Below are 25,170 nucleotides of genomic sequence, written 5' to 3'. Positions count from 1 at the left end.
GCTAATAAGAAACAACTGTTTGTGGGCCCCGAGGATATTACGTTTCTGCAGTCGGTGAGCAGTGGATTGAAAGTCTGATGGAGGCTACTTCATATTCTGTTAAATTTCTATTTTATTTTTATGTTGTACTGGCATATTTAATAGACTGGGCAAATAGTTTTAACATTTACGAACAGTTCTAATTGATAAGTTTGAACCTAGATACAGCTCTAATGGTAGTACCTGCTCGTTTCCAGTGTGTGCTGTTCGATATCTGAGGGAATAACACGAAAGTGTATGGCAGAGCTAGATAGACAAGATATCTAGCGAGTTTTGTCACACGAAAAGTGTGTATATTCAGTGTTGCCAACTTAGCGGATTTTCCGCTAAATTTGGCGGAATTAGAAGAGTGTCGGCGGAGAAATATATCATTTAGCGGGCAGCGGATTTTTTTTGCGGAATTCTAGATATATTACAGCGGTATTTAGTGTTTTATCCATTTTACATTTAAAAAATTTGTACTCCAGTCTGTCTCCGAGCTATTCCGTATTTCTTCTCAGGAGCTAGCAGTCACATGAGGAAAACATATTATTTGGATTTGATGGTATGTGATCATGGTATCATAAATTTGTAATACGTGGGGAAAGGGTACTTCTCTCTTAGTTGACGAATGACGACAGATAATGGAACTGTGAGAGAGTAGCATTTATTTTATGTTATGAAGGAAGAACGTTTAATGAACTGGCCTGTTTTGTGTGTGGCCCTTGTGGTAGGGGATTCACCTAGTTTGCAGTCGCCATTAAAACGCCTACAAGTTTTAGCTCGCCGGCAGGGGTTTAATCCCAGTGAAGCTCACAGATCAGATGAGTGCAGACATTTACTGTTATTATTATTATTATTATTATTATTATTATTATTATTATTATTATTATTATTATTATTATTATTGCTCAATATTTGAGATCGGATTTCTTGGCGGAATTTTAGCGGATTTTTAGTAGTATTTAGCGGATCTTGAAAATATAAGTTGGCAGCACTGTGTATAATTCTCTACCACTTGTCCCTAGAGAAACCTTAATCCCAGTGGCTTATATCAGCCGACACTGATTACCAGCGTAGTGATATAATGTCATCTTTCGTCTTAAACAGTGATAAATGTGATAAGACAAAATTAATCTAAACCCGTCATAGGCCATTATTTATCCTAATCGATACAAAAACCAAGTATCATGTTGATATTCAAGAAGTACGGACTTAAATATGATTTTATATCAGTAGATTATGGAGATTTGATTTTAATTATAATGTGGTAATGTTATAAACAAATACATTGGCGTATACAGTTTACTTTGTGTTCAGGCGTTCTTCTCTGCCCTCCTACCATTCCAAGCGTATCTCAATATTCCGGTAAAAGTCTAGTATCAAGTTAGTATTTAAAGAAATACAATCAGATGTAACTGAACAACGTTTAAAAGTTGGTTGAGATGATCTCCATGATAAATCTGCATAATGATATCGGCACTTGGACCTAAACTTTCACATTACTACCATTGACGTAGATCTATCCCTTACTTTTCTAAAAACGAGGTAACTACCTGACATAATTCCACACGCTACTTGAAGCGTGTATCTTTGAGAGTCATTATTCTGTATTTTCTGTCAGACCGAAATTCTCACTTCGAAACGTTGCTCACGTGTAATAGCCGCATGGCCCTGGTTTTTCTTGCATTTGGCTTTTCGTCGCACCGACACAGATAGGTCTTATGGCGACGAAGGGATAGGAAAGGCCTAGGATTGGGAAGGAAGAGGCCGTGGCCTTAATTAGGATACAGACCCAGCATTTGCCTGCTGTGAAAATGGGAAACCACGGAAAACCATCTCAGGGCTGCCGACAGTGAGGTTCGAACCCATTACCTCCCGGATGCAAGCTCACAGCCGCACGCTCCTAACCGCACGGACAACTCGCCCGGTTGGCAGAGTAGTGACACACCCAGCAAAGAAACTCCAAAGGTATCAAATGCACGTTGGATGGGCTTACCAGAGGTTATTTCCAGGATGGTACGTATTAAAGACAGAGAAAAGAAAATGGTAGATTTCATGTTCAGATGTCATGTTATCATAGAATTCTTACTATTACAAAACAGCTTGGAGTTTTTGAAAATGGATCCACGAATTTGTAAAAGGACTTCCTCAGAACTATTCCTAACCAGATTTGTTTTATATACAGAGTGAACCAAAAGTCCGTTAACACTTGATGAAATATTCCGTGATACTTCAAATACTTCAGTCGCCGAATGTGTTTACGGCACACTATATAAGGAAGTTGATACTTAAATAGACTCTATACTCCGCAGTTACGTCAAATACTCTCTAACTATTGCATTGAAGGCCTTAACTAGATCAACGCTGAAAGAAGATAACTTTTTTTTTTGCTATTTGCTTTACGTCGCACTGACACAGATAGGTCTTATGGCGACGATGGGATAGGAAAAGCCTAGGAGTTGGAAGGAAGCGGCCGTGGCCTTAATTATGGTACAGCCACGGCACTTGCCTGGTGTGAAAATGGGAAACCACGGAAAACCACCTTCAAGGTTGCCGACAGTGGGACTCGAACCCACTATCTCCCGATTACTGGATACTGGCCGCACTTAAGCGACTGCAGCTATCGAGCTCGGTAAAGAAGAAAACGCCTTGTCAAACGTTCATGGCCTTTTGGGTCACCCTATACAATGGTAATGTTAGATAAAAGTAACAATGAAAGGCACAGTAGTTGCGCTTTTTAATATAAGAGCAAGCACATTTAAATTTAAATTTACCGGGTGAGTTGACCGTGCGGTTTGGGGCGCGCAGCTGTGAGCTTGCATCCGGGAGATAGTGGGTTCGAACCCCACTGTCGGCAGCCCTGAAAATGGTTTTCCGAGGTTTTCCATCTTCACACCAGGCAAATGCTGGGGCTATACCTTAATTAAGGCCACGGCCGCTTCCTTCCACTCTTAGACCTTTCCTATCCCATCGTCGCCATAAACCTATCTGTGTCGGTGTGACGTAAAACAACTAACAAATGTGAGATCATAAGCGACATAGCAGAGTAATTATACACGGAGGCAACATATTTACAAACCAGAGCAATCCTCTTAATTTAAATATAAGGATCAGCTTAATATTATTTGCTCAAATGAATCCGTCCACCTGTTCACAATTTGGAATAAAGCAGGGGCAAACATTTCCAAAGATACAGATGTATTTACAATTGCTCAATCAATTCGCAATCAGGTATGTGCAATTTGAAGTACAACTAGAGCAATGCGTGCCCAATAAGGCAAAAATATTTTCACAGCTGCCTAATAAGTTTACGGCAACCTGTATAAGGAAGTTAATATTGAAATAGACTCTATACTCCACAGTTATCTCAAATCATCTTCAACTATTGCATTGAAGGAGTTAACTAGACCAACGCTGAGAAAAGAAAGCGCCAGTTGATCAGAACACATAACCCTTGTCTCACAGCTGGCAATTGAGGAGAGCGAATAGCGATAACCTTAGTGAAACAAGTCAGCATATAGCGAGTGGGAGTACTCACATACGAATTGTAAACAAGCCACTCGACTAAATTGAAGATTCTCTCATTTGAATAGACACATAGGCTTAGAGCAACAGAGTTTCCACATTAATCTTTATTTTGAACATGGGCAGCAGGAAAGATATTGATATACAAACAAAGTCCAGTTTATATCATTGTGCAGCCCAGTATTCTCGGAATACAGCACGCTAAAATAACTACTCAGGACATTTAAGACAGTCCGCTTTTAATCTGGCAAGTTGCAGATGGTATTAGAGGACGAAATTCCACTCGCCAAAATTGTAGCGTCCTTCCTTGCTCTTACTTCGCTAAAGCAGGTTGACGAATCCAAAGAAATCATGTCTCAAATTCCATGATTCGGACGGCAACTTAGTAGAAATGCCCATCTCCTCCCTCGCTCGGCAATAGGACACAGACTCCACTAATACTACTACTAATACTACTACTACTGCCCAAATCTATGTGTTTTCATTCATCCCCTGAAGAGGGTTCTGTTAAGGTTGTAATGCCGTCTCTCAGGCAAGGAGATTTGTGGTGGCGATGGAGATGTGTGGAGATAGTGAGGGGTTTGGCGGCTGTGACCTATGCTAGGAATTGTCCCGGCATTCGCCTTAGTGCAGGAAAATGGAAAACTACGGAAAACCATTCTCAGGACAGCCGATGCTAGGGACCAGCCCCTCCCCGTCTCCCGAATGCATAGGTGTAGAGCCACGGTAGAGTCGTGGCCACTGGTAAGCCGAAGCCTACTCTGCAACCACCGACCAGCACACATGCTTCTCAATAGATTCGGAAATCTATTGAGGGATTACAGCCCTTCGGCCCTTACGGGCCTTGACTGCAATCTGGAACATTTTCATTAATGGGACAGCATAGATGGCAAGTGCTGGAACTTTTCTTTGGACGGAATCGAGCTGACCAGAATATGGCCTAGGAGTGTGGTTTAGTTTAAGATAACCTTAGGCCTCTTCTATCTGAGGCCTTCGGTTTCGCAGTTACCCAATATTGAGATGAGAGTGTTTTGGTTGGCTTCTATACCAGGATAGAATTTCCGTGAGTTATTTTTCATTATGGTATACATTTCTTCGATGTTGAGGTCATTAATACGGATGTCTCAATTCCGTTCAAACCATTGTGCTCCTGAGATGAGGAGCAGCACCCGGTTGTGGACGCGCTGAAACCTATCCATGTGTGTTTTAGCTGCATTTATCCAGACTCGTACAACGTGAGCCTGTTTTCTGAATTAAGCCCATTGTCAGATTTCATGATAGGTACAGTATGATTTCAGACCGGCGTCTGATCGCCTGGGCCGAAATACGATTGACGCGGTCTCTAAACGTCAGTCCTCTGTCTAGGGTGACTCCCAGATATTTGTCTGCATTTGTCCACCGGATCACTTCACAAAAACGATCAGGGGCCGGGGATCAACTCTGGTGCGCTTTGAAAAGAGAGTGGCGCTAATTTTTGTATCGTTAATTTTGATTCTCCATTTTCGAAGCCAAGGTTGGGAATTGTAGAGTGCTTCCTGAAGATAATGTTATACTCTGGGAGTTCGCCATGAGACAGAGGAAATTGCTTTGTCACCAGCGTACATAGATTTTCTCGTGCGTTGGACGGGTATGTCGGACAAGTATACGAGTAAGTTAAGTAAAATTAGGAGATAACTCAGCCCTATGTGACTCCCGCAACTATGGAACGGGGGTCGAACAGGGTTTTGCAAATTTCCACTCGAAACTGCCTGACTAAAAGATAGCTAGAGGGAAGTGCAATTTAGGAAGGTATGACTATCTGAATTAGCTTGTAGGTGAGGCCTTGGTGCCATACCCTGTCAAAAGCACGCGAAATGTCAAGAAAACCGACTCTCGTGTACCTCATAATGTTATATATATATATATATATATATATATATATATATATATATATATATATATTTTATTTATGCCTTTATTTGCATGGCTTGACTAAGGCTATGAAGCCTGCTATTCTTTCAAACAATGTCTTATAATGTACATACAGTTCACAATATATTACACATATTACACACACAAACACAAACACACACACTCTAATGCTAACCTGTACACATCGTTATAAGAACACATTAAAGAAACGGAAAAGTATCTAAAATAATCCACCGAGCTCGATAGCTGCAGTCGCTTAAGTGCGGCTAGTATCCAGTATTCGGGAGATAGTAAGTTCGAACCCCACTGTCGGCAGCCCTGAAAATGGTTTTCCGTGGTTTCCCATTTTCACACCAGGCAAATGCTGGGGCTGTACCTTAATTAAGGCCACGGCCGCTTCCTTCCCACTCCTAGCCCTTTCCTGTCCCATCGTCGCCGTAAGACCTATCTGTGTCGGTGCGACGTAAAACAACTAGCAAAAATAAAATAAAAAAATAATCCAGTTGGGAGATAGTAGGTTCGAACCCCACTGACGGCAGCCCTGAAGATGGTTTTCCATGGTTTCCCATTTTCACACCAGGCAAATGCTGGGGCTGTACCTTAATTAAGGCCACGGCCGCTTCCTTTCCACTCCTAGCCCTTTCCTCACCCATCGTCGCCATAAGACCTCTCTGTGTCGGTGCGACGTAAAGCAACTAGCAAAACAAATCCAGAATAAATAAAATTATCCTAATGGAACAATAAAAACAAATTTAGAAAAAAATAGTGACACACGGAATTAAAAAACAGGAGAGCAGAATTCATGTATTTACACTCAACTTGATCCGTCCAAGTACCGCTGCCAACATTTATTTTTAAATATCGGCTCAGATAGGGTGTCCCTTAGGCCACTGGGCAACGAATTACATGTTCAAATTGTACTGACAACAAAAGAATTATTGTAGAGGGTGGATCTGTAATTTGGTGTTTTGGGGGTCAGGTTAGCTGCAGCTCTGGTCGGGATGTTATGGATTTTTGAGAGCAATTAGAAAGAGTCTGCTAGAATAGAGGGTGTCTGCTTGTACTAGTATATCATTTTGTGGAATATAAGCAACGAATGATAGCTACGACGCTGGTTTACTTTAAGCCAATTTAACTCATGGAATGCAGGAATTATATGATGAAATTATGGAATGTTCATTATAAAGCGGACGCAAGCATTATTATTATTATTATTATTATTATTATTATTATTATTATTATTATTATTATTATTATTAAAGCGTCTTTATTGTGGCGAAGTTAGGGCTCCCGGCCCTTTCTTACACTTAACCACTTCATGTATATACAATGTATATTTTACATAAAATTTAAACATATGAAATCTTTACAACCTAAAGTATAACTAAAGCAACTAAAGTATCACTAACTAAACTAAGGTGAGTAAAGTATAACTAAATTATATACAGGAACACATTGCAATAAACAACCATATTCACTCTCATTCATGCATCCCATTCACACTCAAGAAAGACTGGAAGTGCTTAAAAGATGACGCTGGCAAAGGATTTTAAATTTTGTCTTAGATTTAGCTTCCCTGATGTCATTGGGGAGTTCATTCCACCAGCTCGTGGCGGTGATAGTGAACGATCTGTTGTAGGTTGCGGTTCGATGCAAAGGAATTTCTAGCGTACAGCCTGACCGGGTATTGAACAGGTGCAGGGAACTAAGGTAGCGAAATCTGGTGGATAGGTAAGGAGGAGTGTTTTCAGAAAGCACTTGATACACCAAAGTAGTTGCGTGGAGTCTACGTCTGTCATTCAGTCGTAACCAAGATAATTGTGTATAGAATGGGGATACATGGGCGTATGGTTGTATGTCGAATGCATACCTGATGCATGCATTTTGGGCACGTTGCAGTCTCATGCTTTGCTCGTTATTGATATCAATAAAAACTGTATCACAGTATTCGAGAATTGGAAACAAGAGTGATTGAATGAGCTTTATTTTCAAGGACCGAGGAAATATAATATATAAACCGCTTCATTCCGAGCTGTCTGAAGCCTACCTATCGTCACTTCGTCTGCCGGACACGACGTCACAGTAGTCAAACAGAGGCATTATTAGCTGTTGAACCAATAACTTTATGACCTTGAAAGCTGTTTTCATTCTTTTAAGTGAGTAAATGAAGAAAAATTCTCGTTGGCGTATAGCGGTTCGGTTACGTATTCCGTCCAGTCAAGGGTTTTGTCCAGTGAAAATGAAAATGAAAACCTACAACCTGATTTCCAGTCTTTGACCGGGTCAGGGAAGTGATGAATGAATCATATATAGGCTATTAGTACGATGGGGTCGCCACTCCCAAAGTGATTTCTTAATGACTGATGGATGCTATAAAATGATAACGGGGAGTGTTGCTGGAATGAAATATGACAGGGAAAACCGGAGTACCCGGAGGAAAACCTGTCCCGCCTCCGCTTTGTCCAGCAAAAATCTCACATGGTATAATAATTTCGTGTGGCTATTTCTAGCCGAGTGCAGCCCTTGTAAGACAGACCCTCCGATGAGGGTGGGCGGCATCTGCCATTTGTAGGTAACTGCGTGTTATTGTGGTGGAGGATAGTGTTATGCGTGGTGTGTGACTTGCAGGGATGTTGGGGACAGCACAAACACCCAGTCCCCGGACCACTGGAATTAACCAATTAAGGTTAAAACCTCCGACCCGGCCGGGAATCGAAGCCGGGACCCTCTGAACCGAAGGCCAGTACGCTGACCATTCGGCCAATGAGTCGGACATCTCACATGGTGTAACCAGTACTAATCTTAAATCTTTTTGTTTCCAAAAGGTATAAGGATTCCATTTAATGTTATTGGGGGATATCTACGCTCGTTAATTGACAATGGGGCTGGATGTACCTCTCATTATAGCTTGAGATTTCACGGGATTCATTCTGAGTCAGTTTAGTCTAGTCCACATTTCGACACGCCCCATGTCTTGAATATTTTTACATATAGCTTTCTGAATACCGTTTACTTTCGTGTGAGCATACTGTAGACCTGCAAATCATGTGCGTATATATGATATTTACAGATTTCATTATTTGATAAAATATCGTTAATATAAAGGGAAAAGAGAAGAGGAGGAATTACAGTACCCTGAGGTGTGCCTATATCAACTTGCTTCCATGAGGATGTTCTTTCCGCGATGTAAACACACTGACTACGATTTGACAGAAAAGATTTTATCCATGTTATTACAATGGATGAGAAATTCAACGATTCTAATTTTGCAGAAGTATAAATTTACCCACGCAGTCGAAGGTTATATTCAGATTCAATAGTATTGAAATTGTTAGCTGACGATTATCCATAGCACATTCGGTATCATTAATTACTTTCACCAGAGCTGTGGTAGTACTGTGGTTAAGGAGAAATCCTGACTGATATTTATTGAGTAAATTGTTCTCATCTACGTACATCATAATCTGTTTATGAACTATTTTTGCAAGAATGTTTTTGGTTATAGATCTTTGTGATTTCCTCCGTGAGCTTAGCGAGTTGGTGGATTGTAGAGTGCTCACTTCGGAAGTCGAACTGTTCGTCGTTCATGAAGTTGTTTTGTCTCTATAATTATGTTGAGTCTGATTAGGAGGAGTGTTTGAATACTATGGAGATGAGAGAGATTGGTCGTTAAATTTGAGAGTAGGTGGGGTCAGAAAGAGATTTCGAAAACATGACCAATTTAGCAAGTTTACGTTGTGTTGGAAAAGGGAAGAAATGGAAAATGGAATTTGGTGATCACGTTACGGGCGTATGACGTAAGTGAAGCACACGAAGATGCAGCAGATTAGCTTCATCGGTGCCGGGTCGCGTAGCAATTGAACAATATTTCAAAATCATGACCACTTTAGCAAGTGTACATGGTGTTGGAAAATGGAAGAAACGGAAAATGGCATTTGGGGTTCACATTAGGGGAGTATGACGTAAGTGAAGCACACGAAGATGCCACAGATTAGATTCACCCGTGCCGGGTCGCGTAGCACTTGAACGGTATTTCAAGGTAGAAGTAGCGCAGTAACTCATGCTTCAAGTGGAACCTAAGGTCGAAAAGGTACAGGTGATCCACCGAGTAAGTATATAGGTGTTTTTAAGATAAGCCTCACTTAATGCCACTTGCACAGATTTTGCCTTGTGCGGGGAAGCCGAAGCCGATATCGGGCTACTTCTGCACAACATTGTTTCAAGATGTCTCTGCTAGCAGTTGCATAAGGTTGCATAGACGCAACTCCTTCTCCCGGAATAGTTCGCATATATTTAATGTAGGTTCATGTAATTATATATAATACTGGATAATCCTGTGATACCGTGACCGGTATTACTAGTGTACTTGTACAAACATATCATCAATTTAATAATAATATCTTTAATAACGTGGGGTAGTCCGCTAAGTCCCATACTTGAGAGGAGTTAGCGAACAGTGTGATCCTTGCGAACAGCGGGTTACGAACAACGTTTTGCCGAGAGAGGTGGGTGAAGCACTAACCATGTTGACATGTAATCTCGGTAGATTTCCATCTGATGTCACTTTTACCAGTAAGTGTTACCTGGGAACAGGATGGAGAATTCGGAAGTATTCTGGGTTATATTCAGGTGGCTAATTATTCACTAAGGGCCAGCCCGTTATACCTACGTATACTTAAGTATCATTGAACTTAACGCAACTCACGTATTTACCAAGATAGTCGGAAAATAACCGTAAATATATTTCATTAAATTAAGATTGCACGGTTCCTTGTTTGAACGGTCAGCGCAGTGACCTTCGGTTCAGAGGACCCCTTGTTCGATTACTGGCCGCGTTGGGCTTTTAATTTCTAGCGGTTAATTCCTTTGGCTCGGGGATATTTTGTCATACACCAAACACACAACACTATCCGGCAGCACGATGACACGCGGATTACTATACACGTTTATTGCCTCTACTTGAAAATTTCCCCTTAATCTAATATATTAGATAAGATGTAGGCAATAATAATTACAAAATAGAAACTTCAAAATCTACATTTTTAAACTTTGAATTTCATTTAACATTTCATTCTTAACATAAATTAGGTACCACATGATGAATCGATGCTCTAGTTCATTCCTAATTAATAGTTTTATAAGAATCAATATTGCGCACTTTTCAAAACATGTAGAATTTCTAATTACAAAGGCTGAAATTTTATATGGTTTGCTGGCTGTATCCCGAATGAGGCTATGGAACTAAACTCATTACTGAATATTATTTCTAAATCACACTTACAATAAATCATAGACAACGTTACGTTATTCGTTTCAAATCCATGACTAATCTTCGCCCAGTTTCTTGAAAAAGATATTAACATACTTTTTTTTTAATGTGCTATACGTCGCACCGACACAGATGGGTCTTATGGCGACGATGAGACAGTAAAGGGGTAGGAGTGGGAAGGAAGCGGTCGTGGCCTTAATTAAGGTACAGCCCCAGCATTTGCTCGATGGGAAAATGGGAAACTACGGAAAACCATCTTCAAGGCTGAAGACATTCGAAGTGTTAGTGCGACTTTAAAACATATGCAAAAATGGTGACAAAAAGGGGACCCAGGTGCTTTCATCCTAGCAGAGTCTGGCATTGCTTCCACTTACGTCAGGCTCCTTACTTTCGTCTTTTCTATCCTATATTTCTTGGACAACACTTGTCCTTTTCTGATCCCAACTGTATTAGGTCTACGAGGGCTAGGGAGTCTTATTTTCAAGGAATTCGTGACCCTTGCTTTTTTTTGCTAGTGTTTAACGTCGCACTGAAACTTGAATATTTTGGGATACGAGAGGGCTAGAACTGGTAATGTAGCGGTCGAGGCTTTACTTTAGGTACATATATCTGGTATGAGAGGAGAAACCACGGAAAACCAACTTCCGGGCTGTCGACGATGAGATTTGAATTCATCACCTTCCAAATGCAAGTTTACAGCTGCCATGTCCCATACCACGCAGCAATATTTTCCTAGGTTTACGAGGCCTGGAGAGTATTTCATTTTCACGCTCTCTCTTTTATTTCATTTGCCGATACGTTCGTTCCTCATGGCAACGAACGGCTTCCATTTCTATCTTCTCATTAGTGCTACGAGGGGATAGTTACTTATGTTTACTTCACTTTATAACCACCACTACCACCACGAAGTTTCCAGAGAGAAAAAAATGACCTGTCATCCATACGACAGCAATTACCCTAAAATCGTAGGCACGTTTTCGCTGATTCTTGAGATCGTGTTTACAGCTTTCATCAGAATGTATGTCCGGCTCCATGGCTAAATGGTTAGCGTGCTGGCCTTTGGTCACAGGGGTCCCGGGCTCGATTCCCGGCAGGGTCGGGAATTTTAACCATCATTGGTTAATTTCCCTGGCACGGGGGCTGGGTGTATGTGTTGTCTTCGAGCCGAACCCGTCCTGGGATATCCCGGCACTGAAAGCCATACGCCATTTCATTTCATCAGAATGAATATATACAGGGTGAAGCGAAATTCACTCCTCACTTGCCAGCAATAAAAAAAATGTCTCTCACAAAAGTTCGTCCTGCGAGTATATCCGGCAGAAAAAGAACGTTGAAGAATAGCAATCTGGCAACACTGTAACTACATATAGGGTAACTACCTCTGTCGGCATGTACTAGTCGTGCTGTACAGTTGGTGAAGTGGATAGTTATGGGGCTGAAAAAAATTGGAAACGCGGGTGAATTTTTAAAATGAGTACCAGTATATCTACATTATATGTCAAAAACTTAACATGTTAGTGACAAGAAACTTTGTATTTGAAAAGCCCTTTAAAAATACAGGAACCTGCATCTTTTTGTTTTCGGAGAGGGCACTTATACAGGGGGTGAAAAGAAGTGAAAATAGTTTAATTATTTTTTATGAGAATACTTATATATTAAAAACTGAATATGTTACAGACGTGAAAATTGGTATTTGGAATCTCCTTTTTTAAATAAAGAAACATGTATTTTTGTTTTCGGAAAATACACTTAGATGAGGGTGAGGGTGGGGAAGGACTGATCAAGGGGTTAAATTCTTTTTATGGGGATACTTATGTATATCTCACAAAGTGAAGATTTTACAGATGTGGGAATAGGTATTTGGGATCTCCTTTAAAAATAAAGAAACCTGTATTTATTTTTTCTACTTGAGAGAAGACTGTTTCTCACATGTACAGTTCTGTCGCATAGTCGTCTTAGCCCCAAAAAGGCAATACCACAAACATGGTTTACAAATAATTTCTGGGGTAAATGAAACTCAGTTTTCGGGTGAGTTGTTATACTTCAGGCTTTTTCAGGCAATGTCTTAGTACAATGCCGAGGAACGATTACTTTGATCAAATTACGAAATCCACGCGAGCGAAGTCGCGGGTAATTGCTAGTAGTATTATATATTATTTCATTTGAATTTGATCAAATATTTGTTTATTGCTTGATTCATATCAAAAAGAGTAGAAGAAATAACCTCATGGATTTAGTCAATATCAGAAGTTAATTTTGTTATTATGTATTTTGTTGTTATGTATCATGTTGTAACCGTCCAGGCTTCTCCAGCCATACTGATTTATTGTACAGTCCTATTACATGATATCACTCGATATCAAGGTTATCCGTCATCGGAAAATATTCATTAACACATATTAATTTAACTTCAATCAATTGAGAAAATAAGGCTTTTGGAATCATATTGTATATATTAGAACATCATTTATTATTTAAATTATAAGATAGGAATTCATTATGTATTGTAAATATGGCCAATATGTTGAGTCTGAGTTTGTGTCATTTCATCTCATATTGTGTACACGGAAAAGTTATTCTTGAAGCGGGGAAGTTATGATGAGTCATTGCGTTTAACTTATGAGTACTGTAGTATACAGCGACCCGCGCGCAAGGCTAGCAAGCTGGGATACTACATCATCGACACGCCTACTGGTTACGGGTGAAGAATGAAGAAAGGAAAGGTATGATATGAGATCAACGAATCCGATGCTACGTTGTAAAGAGACTGGGTTTGGAGCCGTTACCAAGAGTGGGGAGAGTTCGGGTGTATTATCTTGCGCGGAGCAATCCTCAACACAACTACTTTATTATTTTGGAACAGTGAGTGATCGCTTCGAGACACAATTATTTTCGGGACAGTGTGTTGTCGCTTCAATACAGTACGTAGCTGCTGTGATGCTGTCGGATCAGGGTGAGACGAAACAAACATACGGCTTGTGATATATTCTATAATTATTATGGACGAAGAACTACGTTAGTTCAAGTCCACGGTACTCAGTATAAGTCTGTATTGTATCAGTAGAATAGCTAAGTTGTATTGAGATTTCTGATAACATGGACAAATTCATAACTCTGAATTTTCTCCTCCTACGATCAACGTTGATCAATTTTCACAAGCATAGGGCCAATGTCTAATTTAAAGACTAGGCAATTAGGGAGTGCTAGTCCAGATAGCCCAAACTATATCGCTGAAGGAAGGAAGGATGTCCATGGAGCCAGTCTGCAACGAGAAAAGGGGAGAAAGTAACCACGGAACACAGATGACCTCAACGGAAAGTACAATTGGTGAGCCACAATTAGACAATGCAAGCAACAGTAAATTACAGTAACGTTAAATTCTTAATTCCCTCCAAGCTAAAAGGTACTTTTCCGACTCATCTAATTGTTTTTGTTTAATCAATTCATTTGACCAGATATTGCGCTAATTGTCTTTCTCGAAGCGGTACTTAATGGTTAATTATTTAAAATCCTACTCCTGCGATTTTAGTATAAGTCTCTATGCTAGTAAATATAAATTTTGCTGTACAGTTTTGTTTAAAATTGTAAAGCTGGCGCCCAAACAATACATAGAGAAATTGGAAACCATGGAGTGATAATTGATTCTATTTGCGTGGCAATTTGCGGGCAAGCCACATATAGTTTATATTTATATTAATGTATCCCCAGCTATCAACTTTTGTCTCCCCAAGTGTGAAGCTTAGGAGAGTGAACAGTTACAATGTATCCAGCGAAAGTACCTGAGTTGTAAAACACATTCCTTGGTTCTGTACATGAAATAATTGAGGTAACTTGCCGTACTTATGCACGGTGGAAAATATATATTTGTTTTTTGGCAATATCTAGGAATATTTATTTTGGCACTTACCCCATTTGGAATTCCAAGTCTTACCTTCTTTCCAGTAATATTGTTACCGTGATCCTGCCTCCTTGTCTTCAGACCCATTACAATAAATTAAAATGCACTGAATTCTTCTGTCAGAATCTGCAAGCGTGTTAAATAACTACAGTAAAAGGATTACATGAAGGTGGAACTACGCAATTCGGATATCTTGTACGAGAATACGTTGACAGACTTCTTTGAAGACCATTTGTAATACTGGAGATGTGTTTGCCATTCTGAGCTAAATACGATACTTGATATCCCATTAGTCTCTCTTCTTCATGTCGTGCGTATGAAAAAATGTTGTTCCTATATGGGAAGGGGCACTATTGCAACCTTGACGGAATTTCAACTTAGAAGGCGGAAGAAAAGTACCCTTGATGCATGGCGGATTATTGGTAGAATATAATAGTTGAATATATAAAACTGGGGAGAGAGCATTCATTTCATGCAGTACATTTTTTATACATGCATTTGAATTTTCCTTGTTAAGTTAAAAATATTATTACATTAAATGGTACTGTAAGAAGTTCTTGACTCTTTTACTAAATTTACACGCATATATAATAAAACTGCATTTAACTTGAAAAATATGAAATATCTGCATTTAAAATGGAAACTCTGAAAATTAACATTCATTAAATAAAATACACACTCGTCGGACCTTGTACTCACACTTACTTGTTACCTGCTTACTTACACATACGTTATTTGAAGGGCGCCAGCTGCCACTCAGTGCAGCAATAATAGAATGAGACTCTTGACTATCTCTAGGGTGTGGGGTAATAAGCTTACTTTTGACAACATACCATATAAGTTCTGTGAAAAGGAGATTGGCGTTCGGTTTCCCCATTAATTTTGAGGTTAAGATATTTTACTGTCATTGAAATAAAACTATGAATTCGTTTGATAGAACAAAATATATTCTTTAAATAATATATAAAAAAATGTTAGTCTTGTTGCGATAAAACAGATGAGAATATGAAATTATGACTTTGGAACTGAAAGAAACTAGGCATGAATTTGAATTCTTCTTGACCGGACATTTAACAATTTATACGAAATATTTCCCTCACTGATTCACTTGACTGTACCTTCAACACTTTGAATGTAATTACGACGTAATCCTTTGATCTGGTGTTTACTGTAGATGTGTCACGCCTAACTTGGTGATACATCCTTGTGACTGCTTCTTCTCCATATCATCTGACTTCTTTGTAAGTCAATATGGTATCCCTCTCTGACTCCATGGTAAGCCCTTGTGTCCGTGTCTTCAACTAAGTGAGCGACCAGCTTTGTCCTCACTCTCTCAATGACCAATGATTAATGGCTCACTGAGTCTTCTCCATCTCTCGTTCACACTCGTTGACTGACCGACTGAGGCCTCTTCATCTAGTAGACTTCTTCACTGTTCCGCTTCCGTTTAACTAATGACTCACGCTACAAGATGTAGCCACCTTTTATAGACGTTGGTTGACACAGCTACGTAATCTCCAGAAATAACAATGACATATTCCCACAACGCCTCAAACTGTTGCATGTAATGGTGAAATCCCCTGGAGCGGCTGAGTCTCTGAGCGAATTGCTAAAAGCTCACGATGACGTAGCCATGACGTGGCAATGACTTGGCAGAAATGTCAGCAGTATAGCAATATAACAACGTCACAGCCAAATCTGATACATCGAAACTCTCACTGTACAGGTATTTAATGTTAATCTACATATACGTATATATGCATACACTCAATTGTAAATAATAATTATAACAAAGTAATAGTAATCTCACAGATAAAATAATAATAATACGGGCATAATAATAACAACAACAACAACAACAACAACAACAACAATAATAATAATAATAATAATAATCATAATAATAATAATAATAATAATAATAATAATAATAATAATAATAATAATAATACAGATATTATCTTGTAACGGGATTTGAACCGTTACAGTGCTTAAAGTCAATAGTGTTTATTGCTTGTTCTATTAATTATTACTTTTACTTTTGTCCTAGATGTTATACTGCACCCTATCCTGCCTTATTGCATCTAGCTACTGTAGCTACTGAGTAAAGGGATAAATATAATTTATTAGGCGCAAGACAAAATGTTCAATGAAACAAACATTAAAGTCAAAAGAAATACATGTCCAAATAGAAAAGGTAATAAACCACTGGGACAGTAACATCCCTCGTAAGCTATTTTAGTGATCTGTTGGTACAGTCAATGACTTTTAATGGGGATCTTAGTCCAGTTTTTTTTGCTATTGGCTTTACGTCACACCGACACAGATATGTCTTATGGCGACGATGGGACAGGAAAGGGCTAGGAGTGAAAAGGAAGCGACCGTAGCCTTAATTAAGGTACAGCCCCAGCATTTGCCTGGTGTGAAAATGGGAAACCACGGAAAACCATCTTCAGGGCTGCCGACCTACTATCTCCCGAATACTGGATACTGGCCGCACTTAAGCGACTGCAGCTATCGAGCTCGGTAGTTTTATTATTCAGGTTGCCCTGATAACTTATGAATATTGAGTGCGTAAAAAAGGAAAAGCAACACACGCATTAACCTAAATACCCTATATTCCGATTAACTATAACAAGTAATTAAAGTACCCTGAAATGAGACCCTTACATAAAAAATAAATCCCCCAAAGGAAAATTAACGTTAACGACATGAGCAGTCATGCCAAAAAAAAACCCGAGCTCGATAGCTGCAGTCACTTAAGTGCGGCCAGTATGCAGTATTCGGGAGATAGTGGGTTCGAACCCCACTGTCGGCAGCCCTGAAGATGGTTCTCCGTGGTTTCCCATTTTCACACCAGGCAAATGCTGGGGCTGTACCTTAATTAAGGCCACGGGCGCTTCCTTCCCACTCCTAGCCCTTTCCTATCCCATCGTCGCCATAAGACTTATCTTTGTCGGTGTGACGTAAAGCAGTTTGCCAAAAAAGGACGGAGTGAACACTCCATAGATGAGACAAAACTCGCAAGTAGCGTATTTTAGACTGTTCAGGGCCTCCTCACACCTCACTGGCTGACCCTCCCTACGCGATGACGTCACACTGCGGGCGATTTGAAGTGTGGGATGACGGATAAGAGTGCATGCTAAACGTCACATGACGTCATAACCTAACACTGGCTACGTGTGTACGCTTAACCTTACATGCCCGGATTCGACGACAGGGGTATTAACCTTACAGACCCAAGTTCGATGTACAAGACTGCAAGCTAGTAGCCCACGTCATAACGAACAAGAGGGCAAGTTTTACCTTACAGGCTCGGGTTCAACTTCAGGATTAAACGTAAAAGTGCGTTATGTTTACGGACCCAAGTTCGATGCCCGAGGAAGCTAAAAGCATAAGAATGCAAGCTTAAACTTACAGGCTTAACATAACTAGGGAAGATGGCGTCTATACTTTGTTCTTATGGGACATGGTACAAGGCTACCTCAAGGACTCGGAGTCGAGCTTGGAATTCTGAAAATATGGAGACTATACATTGTTATTAGGGGCTGCCTGGCCGAGGCGGTAAAGGCGTGCTCGGTTCGCCCGGAAGGACGTGGGTTCGAATCCCCGTCAGGAAGTCGTAAAAATTTAAGAAACGAGATTTCCACTTCCGGAGGTGCGTATGGCCCTGAGGTTCACTCATCCTACACCAAAAATGAGTACCAGGTTAATTCCTGGGGGCAAGGATGGCAGGGCGTAGAGCTAACCACTCTACCCCATCACGTGCCGCGGTTAACAATGGTGGAAGCCTTTACCTTCCACACCTCCAAGGGCCTTAATGGCCTGTACGGAGGTGACTTTGTCTTTGTTATACATTGTTATTACAGGACTAGGGAGGTAGTGTAAGGGCTACTAAGTTTGCATCCTTATATAGGACTAACACTATAGGGACACCTCAAGGGATCGGACCTGTGCTACTAATTTTGATCAAAATATTGGCTATACATTGTTCTTATGGGACTAGGGGGGTGGTGTAAGGGCTAATACGTATAAATGGCTTATATAGGACTAACTCTGGAAGGCTACCTCATGGCCTCGGAACTGTGCTACTACTTCCGAACAAAGTAGCAGTTATATATTTTTCTTATATGATTAGAGAGGGCGCAGTTTGGCCTAATAAGTAAAGGGCTAAAGTGCACTAAAGGGTTAAAGGGTGTTAGGGTGATAAAGGCCATAAGAGGGAAAACCTGAAAATGGGCACTAAAGGTCTAAACGGCTATAAGGGGCTCTAAAGAGCACTAAAGGGCACTAAAGAACTAAAGGGTACTAAGAGGCTGAGTGGTTTTAAACCCGGACTGAGATGCTCAGATGGTTGGGGCTCTGGCCTTCTGACCCCAAATTAGGAGGTTCGATAATGGCTCAGTCCAGTGGTATTTGAAGGTGCTAAAATACGTCAGCCTCATGTCTGTAGATTTATTGCCACGTGATCTCCGAAAACCGTAGAAGTAGTTAGTGCGGCGTAAAGCTACTACCATTTTTATTTATTAAAGATTCTATAGGGCTAAAGAGCTAAATGGCTCTAAAGGGCCAAAGGGCACTAGAGGGCTTTAAAGGGCTAAAGGGCAATCAAGTGGTGTAACAGGCTCATTGAGTTATGAGATAGAGATTTGTAGCCCTAACTACCATTTCAACATGTATGAATAAAAATGCTTTTTGCCTACTGGATAACGCTTTTTCCTAACAATTGCAAATTTTATTAGTTTCTATTCAATCATTTTCTGGTACACCTGTGTTCGACACTAACTTCTGTATATAGACTTGCGTCTGACTCTAGTTTACACTTCAGTGAGCTTGCAGTTCATACTTTGTACTTATCGTGAAAATGAGTTGTGAACTTCTAGTTAAGGCTTAAGCCTTACAGCGTAAATCACAGTAGCTGTGTTCTTGCAAGGTCATATCAGTATGAATTACTTCTCAGCAAAATCCTCTTACTTCGAACTTCCTCTCCTGGCAAATTTTTGCAAAGCCATTGCACATTGCTATAAAGCTGCTATTCGGGTCAGGGTTTTAAATTTTTGGCGTGAGGAGTGCTGGGTGTTTGAAAACCGCCCAAGCTCTTAGCGCCCAAGAATGCCACAAGAACTGATATTTCAATCATAAATACAAATGTTCAGAATCGGTTTTTAAAAGAAAGGTGAATGGGTATAAATCACGAATGTGCACGACCATACAGAACGGAGGAATCACAACGCAACAAAGCAGGTTATGAAACAGAGTCCACATGTATTAAGTAAAATAGGTTGTTTCCTAGTATAGGTCTGGGGAGCTCTAGAATACCTCGGGAGGTGACGTCACCGCGATAATGGATTAAAATCTGGTCGGGCGATGCTGGAGTATGAGGCTGAAGGTAGTAAGTTCTCTGAGCAGGATTTGAGCGCTTCGTTGCTGCTCGTATCTCTGCCGACGAAATTTAAACTCCATGCTTTCTATAGAGCGTGCGCGCATACATAAAGCAAATGGCTCCTGTCTGTTCTAGCCAAAACGTTCGAGAAATCGTATTGCAAAATACTGATCTATTTTTACAATGGATTCACATGTAAACTCGTTTAACACAGTATCTACACATTTCTGTGCAGTTGTTTAACCCAATGCAGTGTCAATGGTAGGTAGATAAGTTGTGATTAGAATCAAGATTAATTTGAACAGGTACAAAGTCACCCAGCTCTAAACAAATCCTAATTATAACGACGATATTCAGCAGAGTGTATACTCAGAGCAGCTGCTAGGTATTAAACATACCGTTTGGTTCATCCGCCCTTGCGATGTAGTATTATGCAACCCGCTGCTTTTACAACAATTCTGAAATACATCAGTCCCTCTAACTAAACCGGGGTAATATAACGAGATGAATGGTTAGGGCTATAAAACAGCAGGGACAGTGAACGGCACTAATAATTCGTTATGAGTACCGCGAATGAACCAATAGTTTTCACAGACTGATTTGTTCGCTTGACACTGAAAACGGCCGTTGGTATGGTGGCATATGGTATGAAGCAGGGTTGGAAGAGGATAGAAATCATGTGGCAGGATTTCAGTTATCTACGTCATTTAACGCAGCGTTTGTTGGAACTGACGACCTCCGTGGTCGATAAAGAGCTGCGCGCGATGTTGTGAGGGTTATCTGGGACGTTGCAACATCTCCGTCGTAATGGATAGGCATGCCTCGACGATGAGCCGTCTAAGGTGACCACGACTGACAGGCTCGTGTGCATACATCAGTTATTTTGCACGGCCTTAAAGAAAGAAACCTAGGGGCCTAAGATCAGGCGATCTAGCGGGCCAGCGGACATGTCCTACCCTTCCTATCTATTTCAGGATATGTCGCATGGAAATAGTCCCGGACGACCACCGCCGCGTGTAGTGGAGCTCTGTCATGTTGAAACCGCATTCTGCGGCGATCAATGAGTGACACAGTTCCAACAACGGTGGTAGTTCCTCTGGGAGAAACCGCACATAGCGTTCGCCTGTCGGAGGTCCCTCAAATAAGTGGAGACCAGTGAGTTGATCACCCTTGATGCCACACCATACGTTCACGCCCCACTGTAGATTAAAATCTGCTTGTCGTACCTAATGGGGATTATCCATACTCGAGTAATATATATTATGGAGATTAAAGTTTCCATTGCTGTGAAACAGCGCTTTGTCCGTAGGTAAGATGGTCGCTAACAAGGCAAGATCAGTATCCACATGCTGTAGGGTCCATTGACAGAACGCCTCACGGGCTTCAAAATCATGACCAAGGAGCTCCTGGTATAAGTGGAGATGGTACGGGTGCTGCTATTTTTTTTACGACTCACCGACACAGATAGGTCTTATGGCGACGATGGGACAGGAAAGGCCTAGGAATGGGAAGGAAGCGGCCGTGGCCTTAATTAAAGTACAGCCCCAGCATATGCCCGGTGTGAAATTGGGAAACAACGGAAAACCATCTTCAGGGCTGCCGACAATGGGGATCGAACCCACTATCTCCCGGATGCGCTCCTAACCGCATGGCCAACTCGCCCGGTATGGTACGGGTGAAAACGCTGGGTATGCAGTATCCGCATAAGAGACGCCCGGCTAATGTTCGTTTTCTATATAATGGCCTGTGTGCTAGTGTGAGGGTTATACCGGATAGAGTCGAAGACAACCTCTTCATTGTGAGCAGACGTCACGGGATAATCTCGAACAGTCAGTGTCCACCCCAAGGACGCAGTAGCCTACAGAAGTCTTTCCATACTCCGAAATATCGTGTCTGTCGGTTGTCGTCAAATCGAGTAGCGTTCTTGATACAGGCATTGTGCCTTGTATACATTCCGTCTAGCTTCTCCGTAGATCAGTAACATATCACATACTCGTTACTGGAATACATCACGAGATAGTGAATAAGCTTTGTGTTGTGAGTTGCCTCGAAGGAGGGGAGTTCATGCAGCTACATGCCTATCTGCCATCGAATGGTATCGTTCCAATGGGGCATACTTTGCCCTACCTGTGGTTAACGAAACTTGGAACATGTACGTACGACGGTAGCTAACTTTTTGCCTATGTCCTAGCCACAGACCATCTCCTCATCTTCGTCCATCCCAGCTCCATACTGTATATAACGATTCATACAACCGTATGGCTGTACAGCTGATCTATAGAAGCCAGTGTAAAACCAAACATTAATTTCGTTAGCACTATGAGAGGATACATTACAACTTATTCTCATAACGCTTCATTTGTTTACGAACATTGGAGTTTACGTTGAATATTCTCATTTTTTCTGTACAAATACCTAACCTCAAAGCATTTGTTACGAGATTGATGATAACTTTAATAATACAATAAAGAAAGTATGAAGGTCCCTATTACAATGTTACAATATAAATGAAAAAATGAAAACCCACAACCTGTTTTCCAGTCATTGACCGGGTCAGGGATGGAATGAATGAATCAGATATAGGCTATTAGTACGATGGGGTCGCCACTCCGAAAGTGATTTTTAGTAATGAGTGATAGATGCTATGAAATGAGAATGGAGAGTGTTGCTGGAATGAAAGATGACAGGGAAAACCGGAGTACCCGGAGAAAAACCTGTCCCGCCTCCGCTTTGTCCAGCACAAATCTCACATGGAGGGACCGGGATTTGAACCACGGTATCCAGCGGTGAGAGGCCGACGCGCTGCCGTCTGAGCCACGGAGGCTTCTTACAATATAAATATTTTAACAATATTAAAAGCAAATTATACCCTTCGAATGGCACATCATTTTATGAATCTGAACGTTAGAAATACCCACAACTTTACAATAATGTTTTTCTGCCAAACCTACTCGATTCGAAAAGGAAAAGGAAAAGGAAACAGGGGAACATAACGATTACTGGGCGAGTTGGCCGTGCGCATAGAGGCGCGCGGCTGTGAGCTTGCATCCGGGAGATAGTAGGTTCGAATTCCACTATCGGCAGCCCTGAAGATGGTTTTCCGTGTTTTCCCATTTTTCCCACCAGGCAAATGCTGGGGCTGTAACTTAATAAAAGCCACGGCCGCTTCCTTCCAACTCCTAGGCCTTTCCTATCCCATCGTCGCCATAAGACCTATCTGTGTCGGTGCGACGTAAAGACCCTAGCAAAAAAACAAAACAAACATGACGATATCAGAAAATAGGCTAAAAATTTTCCATCCGTGAAACACGAATTTACATTAACATACGTCTCAGACTGGCCCATAAGGCAAAGCTCAAGCACAAATTCATTCACTATACGTCTTCATTATGTAACACTCAAAAGGGGCATGGCATGCATGCTACTGTCCAAACTTTCCCTGTGGGGACGTACTTGAGTCGTCTGTGCGTTAGTTCACTTACTGTCAATAAAGATGAGAATGAAATCATATGTCTCTCATTCTTATTCAACCTCACCTTTTATTAGCATGAACCCATTCACAGCCAAACCCGTATACATACGTTATTGAACGCCGTGCCTGGTTCACCAAACCCGTGTATACAGTCACTCGCATAAGTATTCGTCCATCTGTCCTGTTCATATATTGAACATCAAAAAAGCATTAAAAGGCTTCGGGTACGTTCAGAAACAAATACGCAGTGCATATGCAATATATACGTACAATAATACCGGCAGAATATACATCTTGCACGTCATACTAGTTAGTAAATGATAATGAGTGTGGTTGGGCTAGGAAATGGCAACGTAAAAGTATTCGTCCACCTTGTGCACTGGCTTGTAGAACGAACCCAGCATTGAGAAAATGAGACACTGAACCCATAATTCTACGGAGAGAAAAATACTTTTTTTTTTCTCAATATTTATTTGTATCAAGAAACTACTTTTATGTTTGAGGGCAGCCATGTTGCGCTCCTAAGAGCCCCGATGTCGCGTGGGAAGGATCTCACGGCAAGCTCGTGAAATACCGGGACACCTCGGCGGAACTCGAGTGCCCGACAATTCTTTAAATTCATGGAATTCTATACAACGAGGGATTTTGGCAATACAGTAAATAAAGAAATAAATAAGTTAAATTATTCGTACACTTTACGTGAAGACAGAGCCCCCAGGGAAAAACATAAATGCAGTTAAGCCTAAGTACATGTTAGCGTCAGATCAGTGAACCAGCTGCACGTGCCAAGGTCAGGGGATGAAGAAAACGCGCGAAACGCACGGGCAGAAATAATTTATTTCCCCTGTTGTGAGTGTGGTAAAATTATAAGATTAACATCTAAAATAAGTGCAAGCCTGTCCGGAAGTCTGGGACAAGTCTCATCAAAATCGGTCTAGGGGACGCAAATTTGGCAGATTACACAATCACGCTTAATAGTGGGGATAGCGTCCCTTCTGAGATTATAAAAGAATCCCCCCACCGTATATTTTTAAGTGTCGATCTGGAACTTGAAGCCGCGGGAGCTAGTGCCCGTCGTCATTGGAAATTCGCACCAGATTGATCGACAAATAATTAAATACATGTCCGTGGCTAAGGTCCACATACTCGGTTAAGAAGAGAAGGTGATTGGAAAAGTTCTGAAAGTGTACCGACGAACTAGGAAAGTGTAGGCGTTGGTTAAATTATACGCAGCAGATTTTATTTATATCATCTCATGTTCGTTTGAAAGTGAAGAAGGTTGGGGAAGCCATTCAGAGTAGTTCTGCTCCCTTTATCTGTTGAACACCTGTTTTATTGGAGTAACAGAGAGAGACAACGTCGGGAACGGGCCAGACAGTCGCAGAGGACTGCAGAACGAGGGAAGTTCGTGGTGCCAATTACAGAGAAAAGTGCGTAATTTATGTGGTAATTTTAATATCGTGTGTGAGAAGGGTAGTGTTTGTAAGAGTGAGATGTTGGAAATGATAATGTTCTTTGTGAAAATGTACGGCTAAGGAGTGAGGTCAGCTGGTGACGATGTAACCAGAATGCTGGGAATGTCACCATTGTGCAGGTCTGTCTATTTTTATATTATGTTGTAGTTAGTTCTACTGTTCTGTCCCAACAAATTTTTCCAGATGATTGTCGAGTTGATATTTATAATTATCAGG

This window comes from Anabrus simplex, chromosome 2, assembly GCF_040414725.1.
Source record: "Anabrus simplex isolate iqAnaSimp1 chromosome 2, ASM4041472v1, whole genome shotgun sequence".
Taxonomy (NCBI): domain Eukaryota; kingdom Metazoa; phylum Arthropoda; class Insecta; order Orthoptera; family Tettigoniidae; genus Anabrus; species Anabrus simplex.
Note: the sequence above shows the minus strand (reverse complement) of the source record.